Source organism: Lissotriton helveticus, chromosome 5_1, assembly GCF_964261635.1.
Source record: "Lissotriton helveticus chromosome 5_1, aLisHel1.1, whole genome shotgun sequence".
In the NCBI taxonomy this organism is placed as follows: domain Eukaryota; kingdom Metazoa; phylum Chordata; class Amphibia; order Caudata; family Salamandridae; genus Lissotriton; species Lissotriton helveticus.
In genome coordinates, this window is record NC_136065.1 from 841,833,915 (window position 1) to 841,853,398 (window position 19,484).

The 19,484-nt window shown below is 49.5% G+C and overlaps 1 protein-coding gene across 2 annotated transcripts in view; it reads right to left on the reverse strand.

The window, feature by feature from the left end:
• LOC144754950 (synaptotagmin-15-like) overlaps window positions 1–19,484 on the reverse strand; it is a 724,047-nt gene that overhangs the window by 325,682 nt on the left and 378,881 nt on the right. The window lies entirely within an intron of this gene.

Genomic DNA, 19,484 nt, shown 5'->3' on the forward strand with positions numbered 1-19,484 from the left:
AATGTGTTTTTTTGGTCAAATGTTTATGTTTGCAAGGGATTCTGGGTAACAAAACCTGGGGGTAGGCAGACAAGTCACCCCATCCTGAATTCCCCTGGGTGTCTAGTTTTCAGAAATGTATAGGTTTGCTAGGTTTCCCTAGGTGCTGGCAGAGCTACGGCGCAAAAACAAAAGGTAGTCTTTTTGTCCAAAACGTGCTAAATTTTACTGGGAAATTGAGGTGCGACCATGCTGCGTTTTGCGCTGTTTCATGTCGCAGCCACTATGCCTACCCATGCAAGTGAGGTACCATTGTTTTTGGGAGACCTGGGGGCACGCTGGGTGGGTGGAAATTTGCTGATCCACGCAGATTCCAGAACTTTCTACCACAGAAATGTGAGGAAAATGTGTTTTTTTTGGTCAAATTTTTATGTTTGCAAGGGATTCTGGGTAACAAAACCTGGGGGTAGGCAGACGAGTCACCCCATCCTGAATTCCCCTGGGTGTCTAGTTTTCAAAAATGTATAGGTTTGCTAGGTTTCCCTAGGTGCTGGCAGAGCTATGGCGCAAAAACAAAAGGTAGTCTTTTTGTCCAAAACGTGCTAAATTTCACTGGGAAATTGAGGTGCGACCATGCTGCGTTTTGCACTGTTTCATGTCGCAGCCACTATGCCTACCCACGCAAGTGAGGTACCATTTTTTTCGGGAGACCTGGGGGCACGCTGGGTGGGTGGAAATTTGTTGATCCACGCAGATTCCAGAACTTTCCACCACAGAAATGTGATGAAAATGTGTGTTTTTTTGTCAAATTTTTAGGTTTGCAAGGGATTCTGGGTAACAAAACCTGGGGGTAGGCAGACGAGTCACCCCATACTGAATTTCCCTGGGTGTCTAGTTTTCAAAAATGTATAGGTTTGCTAGGTTTCCCTAGGTGCTGGCAGAGCTACGGCGCAAAAGGTAGTCTTTTTGTCCAAAACGTGCTAAATTTCACTGGGAAATTGAGGTGCGACCATGTTGCGTTTTGCGCTGTTTCGTGTCGCAGCCACTATGCCTACCCACGCAAGTGAGGTACCGTTTTTATCGGGAGACCTGGGGGAACGATGGGTGGATGGAAATTTGTTGACCCACGCAGATTCCAGAACTTTCCACCACAGAAATGTGAGGAAAATGTGTTTTTTTTGTCAAATACTTAGCTTTGCAAGGGATTCTGGGTAACAAAACCTGGTGATAGGCAGTCGAGTCACCCATCCTGAATTCCCCTGGGTGTCTACTTTTCAAAAATATATAGGTTTGCTAGGTTTCCCTAGGTGCCGGCTGAGCTAGGGCTCAATAACAAAAGGTAGTCTCTTTGTTCAAAGAGCGCAAGATTTCACTGGGAAATTGAGGTGCGACCACGTTGCATTTTGTGCCGTTTCCTGTCATAGGCACAAGGCCGACCCACACAAGTGAGGTACCGTTTTTATTGGGAGACCTGGGGGAACGCTGGGTGGGTGGAAATATGTTGATCCACGCAGATTCCAGAACTTTCCACCACAGAAATGTGAGGAAAATGTGTTTTTTTGTCAAAATCTTAGCTTTGCAAGGAATTCTGGGTAACAAAACCTGGTGGTAGGCAGTCGAGTCACCCCATCCTGAATTCCCCTGGGTGTCTACTTTTCAAAAATGTATAGGTTTGCTAGGTTTCCCTAGGTGCCGGCAGAGCTAGGGTGCAAAAACTACAGGTATGCACTTTGCCAAAAAAGGGTCAATTTGTAACTGCAAAATTTAGGTGTGACCACGTTGCATTTTGCGCCGTTTCCTGTCGCAGGCACAAGGCCGACCCACACAAGTGAGGTACCGTTTTTATTGAGACACTTGGGGTAATTCAGATTTGTAAATCAACTGTTATTACCAATTGAGCTTTCATGCATTTCTCCCTTTCAATGAAAGACATTGTGTAAAAAAAAATCTTTTTGAAAAATGACCAATAATTCTCATGCTAGTATGAGTATTCCCAATTTTGAAAATGTGCAATTATATACTGTTTCTGAACTCTATAATTTGTACCCAATTCAGAAATACATAGGTGTCTTTCATACAGATTATTCCATGTATACATTCTCCAAGACAAAGTGCTCTATACCCAGTAAATGAAAAAATACCATTGCAAGTTGCTGCTCAGTTTTTGGATCTGGGTTCGTCGGGTTCTTGGTGAAACTACAAGTCCTATATATCCCCACAACCAGGAAGGTCTAACGGATGTAACGGTATATTGCTTTCCAAGAGTTGTCAAAATTAGAAAAAGTTATAGGTGAAAACGTTGAGACAAAAGGCTGTTTTTTTCAACAAATTTTCAATTATTCCAATATCTAACTGTTAGTTTCTATAACGAAATCTTCATGGATTCAGACAAATGACCCCTTTCTGAATTCAGAATTTTGTCTACTTTTCGAAAATGTAAAGCTTTCCAGGATCCATTATTGCTTTCAAACTCATTTCTACCATTAACTGGAAGGAGGTGGAAAGCTCTAAAAATAGCAAAAATAGGCTATGTCCCAGAAAAATGCCAAAACTGAGTGAAAACTTTCGGTTCTCTGACAAAAGACTGTCATTCCCTAAAAGCTGAGAAAATTGAGATTTCAGCCCCACAAACCCTTTTTTGATATCATTTTCAGGGAAAAACCCAGAGGCTTTCATTTGCAGCCCGTTTTTCCCATTTTTCTGAAAAAAACAAAAAAATCACTATATTTTGGTTAATTTCTGGGACCCCTCCAGGGGAATCCACAAACCCTGGGCACCTTTAGAATCCACATGATGTTGGAAGAAAAGGACGCAAATTTGGCGTGGATACCTTATGTGGTCAAAAAGTTACAAGGGCCTAAGTGCGCACTACTCCAAAACGCCAAAAAAAGCCTTAGCACAGGAGGGGAAAAGGCCTAGCAGCGAAGGGGTTAAAGCGCCTCCGCAAAATATGCGACTATTATTACTCAATTATTGCATTCCTGCTCGGATTATGCCCTTTTTAAAAAAAACAACTTTTAGGTTACTACGCAGAAAACATAGGCCATTTACACGTACTATTGATTCCTGATAAATCTTTTCCATTTGATTAATTTAACTTACATTTTCTTCAAATTTGAGGAAAAAACACATCTTACTGCCATTCTACTGATTCGTCTATCACTCCGATTATTTCACTCAATGGTGCCAACGTGAAACAAAATCTATGCAGGGCATACACTAAGGGCAGGCCCTTTCTAGAATCTTCTAGCGCCATTTTCAAAGAATTGTCATTCTTCAAACGCCTGCCAACTTCGGCTGTAAGATGTTCCGCAAATGTAAGATTAATATGCGATTCCATTGCACGAGTAACGCAACTCTCCAGCCATGGACTTTTCTTTGACAAATAATTTCTTTCAGTTGTGTGATCAGCTGAAGTGAACCAGGCCTACAACCCCCCGAATGCATTAGGTTGAAATCTAAATCCCAAGACTGGAGGACTGCATCCTGGGTGACTTGGAATTATCTGGTAACTTCAAGAAAAAAACATATTTTTTTGCTGGATAATTGCTTACTACTACAATCAATCAAATAATCAGGTGTTTAAAAGCGCGCTACTCACCCGTGACGGTCTCAAGGCGCTAGGGGCAGGGGGGTGAAGCTCTGGTTCAGCCGAAGATCCAGGTCTTGAGGGTCTTCCTGAAGGTGTGCAAAGAGGGGGAGCATCTGATGTTGACTGGGAGCTCATTCCAGTCTTTGGCCGCGATGTAGGTGAAGGGTCTTCCACCTGCTCTGGTTCTGCAAATGCGCAAGGTTTCTGACAGGGCAAGGTTGGGGGAGTGGAGGTTCCTTTTGGGTACTGAAAGGAGGCTCTTTCGTTGAGGTATTTGGGTCTGATGTTGTGGAGGGATTTGTGTATGGGTGAGTTGCGTGACGGTTACTCTCTACTCGAAGGGGAGTCAGTGGAGGTCTCGCAGGTGTTAGGTGATGTGCTCATGTCGTGGGATGCGGAAGACTAGTCTGGCTGCGGTGTTCTGGATGGTCTGGTGTTTGTGTAGCACGGATTTGTTGATTCCAGCATAGAGGGCGTTTCCGTAGTCCAGTCTGCTGGTTATGAGTACATGGGTGACGGTCTTTCTGGCTTTGGGGGGGGGATCCACTTGAAGGTCTTGCGGAGGATGCGGAGGGTGTTGAAACTAGTAGTGGGAACGGCGTTGATCTGTCAGGTCATGGTGAAGGAGGAGTCGAGTATGATGCTGAGATTCCGGGCCTGGTCCGTGGAGGTGAGTGGGGTGCCTAGGGCGGTGGGTGTAGTGCTGATGTTGGAGGCACGCCTAAAGATTTATAAACATATCTCTAGAAGAAGTTTGTTTGAATAAGTAACAAATAACGTGTTTCCTAAGGACAATGCGGTCCAAGCGTGCTCAAGATTTAAGAGTAGAGTCAATGTTGCGCACAACAAGTATCCAGTGTAAACATGCCTCCTGTGTTAATTTTAAGGTTACATTTATACTGTCCTAACGCCACCTTTCCCCAGTAGTAGTTATATTTGGGAAGGACCATGTCAGATGAAGAAAGATCACATTGACATTTTTGGATTCAGCGCATTAGAAAACAAAGTGATGAATGGAATGCTTGAATTAATCTCACCCACTGGCAATAGCTCGGGCCACATCCTAATCCATCTTTTTTCGCTCACAGTGCCACCTCAGTTTGTACCCGGCCATATGTAAATCAGCCAATGGAAGCATACCAGCCCGAACTGGCAGGCCAGGTTGTTGCTTTTGTATTTGAAATCCTAAGTGTGACCGGAATGCCCAGACGTGTATCAGTGCTCACTGTGCCACTGGTATCAAACTATACCTGACTGATGAGCCCATAAGAACCTGTCCTGGGTTGCTTATTTTGCAGGACAGGGAAGACCAGTAAGTGCTGCAGACCCAGTAGTAGCAATTCATTTCCTGGCCCTGGGTAGATGTAGTGCCACTTTACTAGGGATTTACAAGTAAATTAAATGTGCCAATTGGGTCTAAGCCAACTTTACTATGTTGAAAGGAGATAGTACAAACACCTTAGCACTGGTTTTCATATGTAAAGTGCACAGAGTCCTAAAGCCAACAAAATGATGCCCTCTATATTTTATGTTGCTTGTCAAACTACAGAAAGTACCCATAAGGGGACATTCGGTACTAATGATGTTTTGACCCTGCATCTCAGTAGCAATATTGTGCTACTTTCATTAGGTATTGTTAAACCTGATAGCCTTTGAGTGGTCTTCCCCAAACTTTTTGCCTATCTCCTCCATGTTTGCTGATCTCCTTTTGGTTAACATTACGACTCTTTGCACTTTACCACAGCTAGCCAGTGCTAAGGAGTGTGCGACGCGCCTTCGAGGGTCCCGGGGACGCTTTGGCGAGGGGGGGTGCTAGAAGGTAGGTGGGTTGGACCTGCGCAGCGTAGCATTGTTATGGGATCTAGGCCTTATTACCGGGACAATTAGTGCGGAATAAGGGAGTCGCTTTCTAGCTTTACTATGTTTATGACGCGGCCGGCCCATACTGGGTTGTAGGCGGCTTGCTGTGTATAATTCTGCTTCTGCTTGATACGGGCTTGATTTGGTAACCTCCCTGTATGCTGAATCGCCTGTCGGTCCTCGGATTGGCTCGCGACCCTCCTTTAGCATTACTGTAATTCTGTCTTGTTGCAATTGCTCAATAAAAACATTTTATACTAAAGATGGTAAAATTGGCTTACACCCAATTGGCACATTTAATTTACTTATAAGCCCCTGCTAAAGTGGTACTACATGTACCCACGGCCTGTAAATTAAATGCTACTAGTGGGCCTGCAGCACTGATTGTGCCCTCACTTAAGTTACCTTTTCAATATGTCTCTGGTCTGTCATTGCGGCCTGTGGGTGCAGTTTAAATAGCCATTTTGACATGTCAAAATTACCCTTTTGCCAGGCCTAAACCTTCCTTTTTAATATATACATGTCACCCCTAGGGTAGGCCCTAAATAGCCCTAAGGACAGGGTGAAGTGTATTTAAAAAGTTGGGCATGTACTTTTTTTTGTCAAACTTTATTTATTGAATATTTATAAAGCTCAGTATCATACAAACATACTGCAGTTGGAAGAAGTCATCAAGCATTACATCAGGAGGCAAATGATATAAACAGTTGCTGGATAATCATGAGTTCATTAATCTAATAGTCATGGTGAAATACAACAATGTCAATAGACTGACATTACAAGAAGCTACTGCTGTGACCAACATTTCCCTCCCCCGAAAAAAGAACAGGACAAACGATAAAAACCCCAAACAATAATTCATGAGTGAGTGAAGTAAGATCGCAAAGCATGCCTTTAGATGGGAGCGGGTTGGCGAAGCCTTTGGCACCAGGGTAGGACCCTCAAGCCTCCCAGGAGGATCAGAATTAAAAGAGGTGAAGTGCTTTTGTGCAGTTTTTGTGCAGACCCTCTGACAGGAATGCGACCAATGGCCCCCATTGATATTTAATCTTGCAGAATGTCTGCCATTCTTTTCATTGTTATCGCTTGCCAAAGTCTGGCATGCCATTGTGATAGTGAGGGTGCAATGGGAGTGCTCCAGGCTGCCGCCAAGACCTTCTTGGCAGCCCCCAAACAGAGCCACTTAATAGAGCAGCCGCACGAGGTTTGGCATTGCAAGGTATTGCCCCGTAAAGTCAACAGAGCAAAGCACAGTGTAGATTGGGTGGGATAGCCCAATACAGTTTTAATTTGCACTAGGATTTCTGCCCAAAAGAGCCGGATGATTAGACAATCCCACCAAATGTGTCCGATGTCACCAGAAAGCCCATATACCTACCAGCACAGATCAGATGTATTAGGGTAGATTTTTTTTTATTTGGTTGGGCGGAGGTACCAATCAAACAGAAGTTTATAATGGGCTTCTCTGAGCCTGAGAGAGTGATTAAACCTGGGGATGTTTTTCCAAAGTTTCTGCCATTGTTACGCTAATATGGGATTGTCAAGGATATTATTCCAAAATTGTACACGTTGTGGCATGGCTGAGGGAAGGTTCTCAAGTAGGTGAACATAAAGGAAAGAGATAGAGTCCTTGGTACTTTCCCCATGCCGTACAAATGTTTTGATTAGGGAAAGATTTCTAGTGGCATCTAAATGCATTTCAGGGTGGAGGACCCAGTGTTTCAGTTGAGTATAGTGATATTGTTCAGCCTCCGGTAAAGCAAAATCACGTTGGCAGTGTTTAAAGGTCAGAATGTCCCATCCATGGAATAGGTCGGAGACAGTGAGGCAACCTCCCTCTCTCCATCAATCAAAGGGGCCTGGTGTTAAGGCAGGTGGGAAGGCAGGGTTAAAGTGAATGGGAGTGTAAAGAGAGGGGAAAGTAGTCCATCCTGGTACCCTCGTCACAATGTCCCATACTTTAAGAGTGTTTGAGGTAGGCGTGCGTAGGTAAGCATCGGAGGGGTCTGTCAGGTTTTGGTCTCCATAAGACATCCCACACATTTCGGCCAACTATTGCTCTGTCCATATAGAGCCAATGTTTGTCAGGGGGCACGCAATGGCGGAGGTCGCACTAGGGTAGAGCTCCGTGTTAAGCTCCCCTTCCCTGGGCCGATTCTCCGCCATAATTGACCATTGCCGCCCGAAATTGCAGGCGGACCTTCCGGACGCAATATTCGGCATCCTCGCCGACTTTGGTTCCGGAGACCCGGAGCGGTCAGCACCGGCCTGTCCTACGGCCCTCCAGCGGGACTTGGTGCTTCCCGCGCGGCGGGCGTACTACGCGAGGACGCAGATCGGGCCCGGCGCCCAGGCCTCATCCTGACCGCACGCCCTTGCAGGCGCGGCCGCCCGGCCAGCAAACACTAACTCACTGGAGTCCTCTGGCAACCCTGCACCCCTCTCCACCTCGCTACTGGTCACCAGTGAAGGACCGGACGTAGGAGACCGGCGAGCGCCTGGCCCCGGTCCCGCGGCTGCCGCGCTACTGTCGACCCGGGCGGGGGGCGCGCCTGCCTGGCCCCCTGACGCCGCACCTGAAGACGCCGCAGCTCCTGTGCCATCACCGGCGGCATACCGGTGGGGCGGTGGGGCCGGTTGGCGGGCCCCCCCCCTGAACCTTGCCAAGAGATCGGACCTACCCAGTAAGACCCCTCCTCGCTTACCCACGCTGCCGCGGCGGATGCTGCAGGGAGCCCAAGGAGAACACCGGCGCCATGCGCGAGGGGTCCGCTGAACACCTGCTGGCGCTGTTGGCGCATTGCACACCTCCTGCTCGGCCTGCGACGACGCTGCCCGAATAAGTGTATTGACCGACGCACACGCACGTGCGGCGAATTAACCGCTCCCTGTGCCGAAGACCTGCGGCGGCCCGCCCTGCGCCGGACTCTTCCACAGGCCACCTGCGGGGCTGGCTACTGCCCGACCGGTGGAACACGACACGACAGGCCGTGGGTTGGACCTGGGGCCTGGGCCCTCAGACGCGGCCCACAGAAGACGTTGCCCTGCCTCCTTGCCTCCCTGCCTTTCCGGACACGGACCCAGAGAGCCTGCACACTGTCCTGGCCCTTGATCCTCGTTACACCCTGCACAAAGCAGTGACCCTGCTTCAAAGAGAGACGAGGTCCTACTTGACAGCCCTTGCCAGTCACACCGGCAGCGTGTGCTACTGTTCCATCCTACCCAACGACCTGGAACACACGGAGGTGTAGGCGCAGATTGCCCGCTCGCGTGGGAACTGGTGATACCGTGGGAAGAACTATCAATTGCGGCCATTGCCTGAGTCGCTCGCTGGACGAAGTGTTCCTCCTCTGCTGCGCAGTCTGAACTGTCCACTGGGCGACCCTGCACATGTCCGGAGGGGTGCGGACCCGCACTGGGACTGGAGGTGCCCCGCCAAAGGGTAAATCGGAAAAATCGCAGGGCAAGATGGCTGCCGATCAAGTGGCCGCGAGACAGCGTGCTAGCAGCCATGGAGCGCATGGAACAGTCACTCCAGCTGACCAGAACATCGCTGGAGTCCAAAATAGACAGTGTTGCCATCGATCTCACGCACCTGCGAGACGACCACAGGAAGCTAACTGATCGGACTAAGACACTGGAGGGGGCGGTCAAAGAACTTGAACCCAAAGTCACCCAGACGGATAGGCAGGTACAGGACCTCCTGCACAGAGTAGAATTCCTGGAGGACCGTGCTGAGGACGCGGAAGGGAGGGCGAGACGCAACAACATCAGGCTCGTAGGGGTCCCGGAAAAATGGGAAGGGACTCAACCTGCCCAACGTGTGGAGGACTGGCTCAGAGACCTGCTACCTGAAGGTACGCTTTCACCATACTTTGTGGTGGAGAGGGCCCACCGAGTTCCTACGAGATCCCACACCACAGGCACTAACCCGAGGCCGCTCCTTTTCCGGATATTGAACTATAGAGACAGGGACACGGTGTTACGGGAAACCAGACGACTTGGTGAAATCCGTATAGACAATGCTACAATAATGTTTTTTCCGGACTACACTGTCCAAGTGCAACGTCAACGACATGACTTCTTGGAGGCAAAACGGCATCTCCGCACTGCTGGCCTGAAATATTCTCTCCTCTTTCCTGCAAAACTGAGAGTGGTGGCACGGGACAAAACCTACTTTTTTAACACTCCAGAAGAGGTCGGCGAGTGGCTGGACAGCGGTACGGACACGACGCCCAGACAGGCGCAGGGCAGTGAGGCGCGGCCGCGCTCACGCGGGCCACGCTGCCGCCGCAGAAACAGAGGCCAACAGGCCCTCCACCCGGAGGGAATATCGCAACACTCCCCGCCAGCGGATCAGATAATCCAAGAACAACGGGATGCACTCCGGAGAGTCTCTCAAGTGAGCAATTCGCCCTCATCGGAAGCTTATTCTGGAAGACGGCCCACAGACAATCCCCAGCGATGATGACGCCATTTATGGCCTTCCGGACTCCCAGGTATCCGTGGAACTGCCGGAAGTTACACCGCAAACGGCGGACATGCTTCACTGAAGACAATTAGTCACCGCAAACGGACCCTGCCGGAGTGCAGGAGATGGGGCCGAGGACGTGACGGCCGCTAGACACTTTGTCTGCTGGTTGTCACGCTGAACGACTCTCACTGCTCTGGTGCTGGATGGAGTGACCTTCCCACAGTGAGTGTGCCTCCCGGACTAGTAGACACTGTACAGGTAAGGAGGTGGTGGAACTGTACTGTACTGCACTTTTCTTCCCCGCCTCTCCTCCATGATTGCCGCCCCTCCCATCTTGAGACTGGTCTCTACTGAGGAGTTGGGGACTGAGAACTGCTTGCACTCCCCCTGCATTATTGGCCCGGCGGAGATCCGTGCGACGCGGGGGAGGCAATGGTTCCCCGGATGCAGATTTTGAATACACGGCACAATCGGCATAGGGCCCCTCCTTTTATCTATTTGCACCACCGATACTGTGCTTGGCACATGACACCCCCTAGACTTGATTATTGAACTTTTGCCTCTTTGGTGTGTTTGGACGGTGACATGTTCCGTGGCCGACCTTATGGTATTTGTTACTGTTTTGCATTGTTTGAGCATTCTGCTTTTTCCCCTACCCTTACCCTTGGAAGTTTACCCACCCTTTTCCTTTATGAACAGGTGCCTATGTTTGGATTGAGCGAAGGGGGAGGGCTGGGGGGGCCTAGGGAGATGTACACCAGAGGGGTGGAGGGCGGATGGGGCGGGCGCTCTGCGCCAACACTGTGATTATGGCTGAAATCAGGATTTGCACCTGGAATGTCAGGGGCATGCACACACCATCAAGACGCTACCAAGTCTATTCCTACTTGAAACGTCACAAGTTTCACGTAGCACTATTACAGGAACACATTTGAACGCACCAGAAATACATGCACTGCGCCGCAGATGGCGCGGGCAACTTTACGCTACTGAGTATTCCTCCTTTGCTAGGGGGACACTCATATGGATTCGGCCGGGCACCCCGTGGGCGGGTATGGACACACAGATTGACATAGAGGGCAGATACGTGATTGCCCGGGGCAGACTCGATGGATGCCCTGTCGTGATCGCCTCTATATACTCCCCTAACATTGACCAGGGTAAATTCTTTGATGGCCTCTCCACGAAACTGGCGCCTTGGCATGGAATCCCGTGGCTACTTGGGGGCGACTACAACTGCATCCTAGATATCAACCTTGACTGATCAACCGCACCCACGGCCACAGCCCTGACACACACCGCTGCGAAAGCTCTCCTAAACTGGGCCATGCGATGGGACCTCCGTGATGCATGGAGAGCTCACAACCCCACTACACGGACGTACTCCTACTGGTCTGGGGCCCATGCACTACACGTCCGGTTAGACAGGTACATGATCTCTACTGAACTTCTCCCACTAGTCAAAGACACCCAGTATATGGGCCGCACACACTCGGACCATAACCCACATACACTAGCGATTGCTTGGGAGAACCCGCACCCACCTATCCCCACTTGGCGCCTGCAACCAGACCTCTTGCTGGATGTGACCTTTCGTGAATCCCTACTCACACAGACAGCCCAATACTTTTAACTTAATGCTGACACAGCGTCCTCCCCCCAGATCGAGTGGGACGCCTTCAAGGTAGTGACCCGGGGACTCTGTTTGGGTACACAGGGTCACATTAAGAGACAACTGGAAACCGGGCTGACGCGTATTGAGACTGAGTTACTAGCCTTCGAGAGCGCTACGGAGGGGGATGCGGACGCTCGGCTTACGGAGGCCAGGGCGGACCATGATCGCCTCCTAGAACGTTTACGCACCATTAACTTTGCTGCAAACACAACAATGATGGACAGAATGTGGATCAATGTCACACATTCACCCCAGTCCAAAGATCTGGGCCCAAATCCATCGTTTTTCCACTCCACACCACCCTGAGTTAGACAATGGCGATATGCAAATCAGCGCTGACCCTGTGCCCCATGGGAACAGTCCAGTCCGAACTACAAAAGCCATGTCCTTCCCAGAACGGAAACAAGCATCCGAGGACCGGCCCGGTTTCGAGGTAACACCTCTCTTCAGCCTGGCTAGCTTGATTCCAGTGGTGTGGAGTGCCTGGGACTCACGTCTGAGCATCCCCAGTACACTTAGAGCGGTAACTGCAAACACAACAATGATGGACAGAATGTGGATCAATGTCACACATTCACCCCAGTCCAAAGATCTGGGCCCAAATCCATCGTTTTTCCACTCCACACCACCCTGGGTTAGACAATGGCGATATGCAAATCAGCGCTGACCCTGTGCCCCATGGGAACAGTCCAGTCCGAACTACAAAAGCCATGTCCTTCCCAGAACGGAAACAAGCATCCGAGGACCGGCCCGGTTTCGAGGTAACACCTCTCTTCAGCCCGGCTAGCTTGATTCCAGTGGTGTGGAGTGCCTGGGACTCACGTCTGAGCATCCCCAGTACACTTAGAGCGGTAACTGCAAACACAACAATGATGGACAGAATGTGGATCAATGTCACACATTCACCCCAGTCCAAAGATCTGGGCCCAAATCCATCGTTTTTCCACTCCACACCACCCTGGGTTAGACAATGGCGATATGCAAATCAGCGCTGACCCTGTGCCCCATGGGAACAGTCCAGTCCGAACTACAAAAGCCATGTCCTTCCCAGAACGGAAACAAGCATCCGAGGACCGGCCCGGTTTCGAGGTAACACCTCTCTTCAGCCCGGCTAGCTTGATTCCAGTGGTGTAGAGTGCCTGGGACTCACGTCTGAGCATCCCCAGTACACTTAGAGCGGTAACTGCAAACACAACAATGATGGACAGAATGTGGATCAATGTCACACATTCACCCCAGTTCAAAGATCTGGGCCCAAATCCATCGTTTTTCCACTCCACACCACCCTGGGTTAGACAATGGCGATATGCAAATCAGCGCTGACCCTGTGCCCCATGGGAACAGTCCAGTCCGAACTACAAAAGCCATGTCCTTCCCAGAACGGAAACAAGCATCCGAGGACCGGCCCGGTTTCGAGGTAACACCTCTCTTCAGCCCGGCTAGCTTGATTCCAGTGGTGTGGAGTGCCTGGGACTCACGTCTGAGCATCCCCAGTACACTTAGAGCGGTAACTGCAAACACAACAATGATGGACAGAATGTGGATCAATGTCACACATTCACCCCAGTCCAAAGATCTGGGCCCAAATCCATCGTTTTTCCACTCCACACCACCCTGGGTTAGACAATGGCGATATGCAAATCAGCGCTGACCCTGTGCCCCATGGGAACAGTCCAGTCCGAACTACAAAAGCCATGTCCTTCCCAGAACGGAAACAAGCATCCGAGGACCGGCCCGGTTTCGAGGTAACACCTCTCTTCAGCCCGGCTAGCTTGATTCCAGTGGTGTGGAGTGCCTGGGACTCACGTCGGACTGGACTGTTCCCATGGGGCACAGGGTCAGTGCTGATTTGCATATCGCCATTGTCTAACCCAGGGTGGTGTGGAGTGGAAAAACGATGGATTTGGGCCCAGATCTTTGGACTGGGGTGAATGTGTGACATTGATCCACATTCTGTCCATCATTGTTGTGTTTGCCATTAACTTTGCGGCACATTCTGCCCGCATGCATCGTCAGGGTGACAGGCCTGGTAAGCTGTTAACCTGGCTGATCGCACAGGAGAACCGCTCGTCTCCCATCTCGGCGATTCAGGCGGAGGGAGGTGGGTTACTCTACACCCAACGTCACATACATGAGGCGTTCACCAGTCACTACTCGGGGCTATATCGTTCCCGTCTACGCGCCTCGATGTCTGACATAGCCGAATATCTCCTACCAGTACCTCTGCCCGTATTAACGGCTGAGCAGCAGGATGACCTTGGAGCACCCCTAGGCCACGAGGAGCTCCGTGACACCATATTCAATCTTTCAAATGGCAAGTCTCCGGGACCGGATGGCCTGCCGGCCGAATTTTACAAGGCTGCCTCTGACGTCCTTATTCCCCAACTGGTGAAGATGTACGTGGCAGCGACGGACGATTTTTACTTGCCCCCGACGCTTAATGAGGCTACCCTCGTGTCACTGCTCAAACCTGGCAAGGATGGTGAGCTGATGGGATCCTACCGCCCTCTAGCTCTCCTAAACACGGACTATAAAATACTTGCCTCCTCGCTCGCTCGTAGACTGGCCCCTTTGGTACCCACACTGGTGCACCAGGACCAAAACGGGTTTGTGCCGACGCGCCACACTTCCCATAATATCCGCCGTCTGTTCCGACTTCAGGAATACGCTCCACGACAGTGGCCGCGCGCTGGATGTCTGGTACTAGATCTGGAGAAGGCGTTTGATTCCGTGGAATGGCCCTACCTCCGAGCGGTCATGGACAAATTTGGACTAGGTGACGACTACTTGACCATGGTTGGCCTTTTGTACCACGGGCCTACTGTCCGCGTCCGCACTGGTGCTCTCCTATCTGACCCGATACCTGTGCGGAGAGGCACCAGATGGGGGACAGCTAGTCCTCCCGCTTCGGTCGGCATATATAGCTTCGCCAGGGCGATGCGTGGGCGGCCTTTGTTCCAGAGTAGGTCTCGCAATAAGGCTTCGAGGTCCCGAAACACCCGGTTGGGGACGTACGTTGGAATATTAGCAAAGTAGTATAGGAGACGTGGCAGGACGATCATTTTCGTCAGTGCCACACGACTAGGAACGTTCAGTGGCAGTGTTTTCCAGAATCCAATCTGTGAACGGATGGATGCAATCGCCCGCAGCAGATTCCCGTCTAGTATATCTGCAGGTTCCCGGTAGATATGTATCCCTAGATACCGGAACATCGTGGGATACCACTGCAGGCTCACACCACTAATGCGTATCTCCCTTTCTGGTGTATTCGGATCAAAGGAGTAGGCTCCCGATTTAGCCCAGTTGACCCTCAAGCCCGACATCTCCTCAAAAGTGCCAAAAATGTCAGTGAGGGACTCCGGAACATGACTGAGGTCTTTCACATAAAGGAGAAGATCGTCGGCATAAAACGATACCGCATGTAGGCCATCTGCCATCGGTATACCCCATTCCTCCCCTCGGGACCTAAGTATTTCGGCCAGGGGTTCCACAGCTAATGAGAACAGCAGGGGCTGTTTGATTCCGTGGACGGGTCTTCTTCCTGTCCCTTTTTCTCCCCCTCCCTGGTCCTGCTGTGATATTGCGACGTGGCTGCTGCTACACTGCTTGCTGCCTCTAGGACCCCCGGGTCTTAGCCACTGTATGCTACGTACCCGACTGTTTAGTGTTGACGGTTATGTAGTCTTTCCCACACCCATGTCCCCACACACACTGCCATAGCTAGGGGTCTTACTGCTGACTGCATACGGAACAATACTATCCTGACACAACTGCCACACTCTCGCGCTGGGAGTCACCCTTATGCACCTGACACGCAAGCGAACCCCCTCCTGCGCTCCCCGCGCTACCCCGCCCGCTGATTAGCTACCGACATATGGATGATACATCCCCTCCCACCACCAGCCGCGGGCCGTGGAGGGAGTTACGGTGGGGCAGGGAGGCGGGGAGGGGGCGGGGCAGGGTGGAGAGGGCTAAAAACCGGCACCTGGATAATTACAGGTAAGTAAACAATTTAAATAATAAAACGAATTTCGTAGCGCGCACTGCATCGCAAAATGCGATGCAGTGCGCACTACGAAATTCGTTTTATTAATCAAATTGTTTACTTACCTGTAATTATCCAGGTGCCGGTTTTTAGCCCTCTCCACCCTGCCCCGCCCCCTCCCCGCCTCCCTGCCCCACCGTAACTCCCTCCACGGCCCGCGGCTGCCCACCACATGGCTACCTCCATCCCACTCCCCCTCTTCCTTTCATGTGCGTTTCCCAAGTTGTTGTTATAAATGTTATCGACCTTTTGGTTCCCCACACCCCTAGACCACATTCTTCCCTGCTGCTTTTCATACGCGCTGCGTCTTGGGGTCTTAAAGAATACCTGTCAGGGCTGAGGTAATTCTACCCAGCTACGACTATGGATGCCGGACATCCCTAACAAGTTGACCATGTTATATACTCCCCAATGACTGCCACACTTGAGGTGCTGTGCAACATCATCCCTCCTTAACGCAATCCCGCGCCCTTCTAGGGAACGGGCTATCTTATTATCCTTTGTGTGCCTTACAAGTGTTATGGCGGGCCATGGCTTACAGATTGTCGCTGCTGAGTACTTCCATAGCACTAAGTTTTTCTTTGGTTTGATTTTATGCATATAAGTGAAAACGAAGACCTACTGACTTACAGTCGTTATTTTCACGTTGCATTATTGCATTGCTGAATGTTCACACGATTACGAACTTCGGAATCGATCATTTAAACGCCGCCGGACCCCCGGGTTCTCGGCCCTGTGGCTGTGTTCTTTCAATGCATGTGCTGCGATTTTACTGATGTGCGGCTGGCCCGAATGCTGTGTACTGTATATTTCCAACAATAAAGGTCTTTTAAAAAAAATAAATAAATAAATAAATAGAGCCAATGTTTGTCAGATTCCCTTGGAGCCCTCTCAGAGATTACCCGCAGCTGCACTGCCTTGTAATACAGATGGAAATCTGGAAGGGCCAGTCCATGTGCCTCTTTTGGTAATCTCAGTTGTTTATAGGGAAAGCAGGCCCTATGTTCTTGCCAGATAAATACAGATTACTAGAGAATGGAATTCTGAGAAGATTCCTGGGGCAAGTCGATCGGAAGGCCTTGAAAGAGGTATAATATTCATGGCAATTCCATCATTTTGACTGCATTAATGTGATGCAGCCACGAGAGGTACATGGGGCCCACACTTTAAGGTTTTTAAGGTTTATTATAAGCTGGTGAAGAAATAGGGGAAAGTGAGAGTGATATAGATCAGAGATCCTATGGGTGATTTTGATCCCCAAATAAGTGATGTTTTTTTCACCCACTGAAAGGGAGTTATGGTCACTAGTGCCTCCATCTCTGGCACAGGCAGCGGTAGAGGAGGAAGGATTTGTGTAGATTTTTGCGATAGTCTGCCATAGATTGATAGCTGGCCAATTGGTGTTGTAGGGCCATCATTGATGTGGAAAGGGAAGTAACAGAGAGCAACACATCATCTGCAAGAAGCAATATTTTGTTGTCCATGGAGTTAATGGGAATACCCGGGATCACTGCCGTGGCCCTTATTTTGGCAGCTAGTGGTTCTATACTGAGCGCAAATAAAAGTGGGGAGTGCGGGCATCCCTTGCGTGTACTGTGTTCTACTGTAAAGAAATCTTAGCCCACCCCATTAACCACCACTCGAGTTAGAGGTTTCACATAGTCCACTTGGACCATGGCTATGAAACATTCACTAATGCCAAACTTGCGGAAAGTAGGAAAAAGAAAGGACCAGTCTACCCGGTCAAAGGCCTTTTCAGCATCAAATACCACAAGAATGTCTGGGATCTGTTTTCTGGTTGCCTTTGCGGCCAGGTGGACCACTCTTCTCAGGTTGTCATGTGTTTGTCTCCCTTGGATGAAGTTTTATTAGCCCTGGTGAATCAAAAAAGAGAGAATGCCCTCAAGTCTGGTGGCTATGATCTTAGTGTACATTTTTACGTTCAAGTTAGTTAGGGCTATAGGTCTATAAAAGGCATAGTTTTGGTTGTTCTTTCCCTGATTTAGGAATACCTGAAATAAGTGCAGCACTCATTGTGGAAGTAACCTGTCTAACGTATGCCATGTGTTTAAACCAAGGGATGAGGTGGGGAACTAATTCGACATTGAAGAATTTGTTACATCTTGCTGTAAACCCATCGGGTCCTGGGGATTTGCGTACCTACCTTGAGAGCATTTATTGCCATTCGGACTTCGTCCGCCCCAATCAAGCTCTCCAGCCCACTCTTTCTGGTCTTAAGACACCTGGGGCAACTCCACACTCCTCCAAGTAATCCATTGGGGCCTTCTTGAAGGACCCCCAGAGGTATCTAGGTTTTAAATAAATCATGGAAGGCTTTTGCTTTATCGGCCTCAGATGCAGCTACTTCCCCTGTCTCTTTGTGAATACGACTAATGTAGTCCTTCTCATGTTTGATACGCAACTGACATGCCAAATGAGCGCTCACCATATCCCCTCTTTAGTATGACATTTGTTTAAGGCGTAGTAAGGTGAATTGCGCTTTGTTTGTATATATTGCTTTCAATTTCCCTTGAAGGACTGTGACTGTGTAGGGCCCCCCACTCCAATGTCAATTCAACAGGTGCATGGTCAGACAGCACGATCGGGTGGAAGTTTTTCTCCAAGATGGTCTGCTCTAAAGATTGGCTGACGAACGTGCTGTCCAGCTGTGAGTAAGAGCGATGAGAGTGGGAAAAGAAAGTGTAGTCCCTTGTGGTAGGGTGTGTTGTACGCCAAGCATCAATCAATGATCTGAGTGTTTGAGCGCTTTTGTGAAAGTCCCTGTGTCAGCCCGTTGTGGGTGTTTACTATCAAGAAATGGGTCCGAGGTAAGATTAAAGCCCCCATGAGTATAATGTCACCTTCTGCAAAAAAAAAAACAAGTGAAAAACGATTGGAGAAAAGTGGTCTGCAAAGAATTTGGGGCATAAACGGTATCCACGGTGCACATCTTGCCCAAGATTTTCCCTTTCACTAGTAGTTTTCTGCCCTCGTTGTCTGTTTTACTTCCCAGGGGTTGGAATTTAAGCAGGAGTGGAGGGAAGGGCCACCCCGTTATGTTTTATGAGGAGTGGTAAATCACAGGGTAGGCTTTATGGTGCAGCCTTCGTTGGCCACTGCATTTGAGGTGGGTCTCTTGCAGTGCCACTATGTTGTGTCTCTTATCTAACAAGTATTCCACAATGTATGCCTTTTGGCTGGAGATATAGCCCTTTGATGTTCCACATCAGTGTAGTCAACACCACTGTAGTGATAGGTGGTCAGTCGCTTTTCAAGGTGTCCACCCCCCCCCCTCAGCCATGCAGCATCTTCCGGGGTAGCCACTTCCCTAGTCTCCCCCAGTACCCCTGTCCCCCTCCTAATACCTCAATAAAAACATAATAAAGACATGTGGGAGCATGGTTTCCCATACTTGAATAACAAGCCAATGTATGGCCTTAATACGTGTAAGTCAAGAACTACATAAAACATTTGAGCAAAAGCATCTTATAGCCAAGATAACTAGAGATACAACAGAAACAGAGAATAGTTGGCAGATGCTCAAAGTGTAGAAAATGTTAAATCTTAGTGTAACAGATATAGTATAAGTAAAAAAATAACATTTTCCCCAGTGCGGTCTGCTGTAAAAATGAATGAATAACAGGCAGAATTAGGACAATACAGGTGCATAAGAGTAGGTCATTGCATCAGCACAATCATCCTGTTAGGGCATAGGTTGGAATATCCATCTCAGCTAGGTGGCCCATGCCTCCCCTGCCACTGGGGACATCGTTGTGGGAGCCATTGTACAAGATCTTTCCCAGTCCCAGAGCTTGTGGATGGCTTCTCCATGGGGCCTTGAGGGTGGTCTGTTGGATAT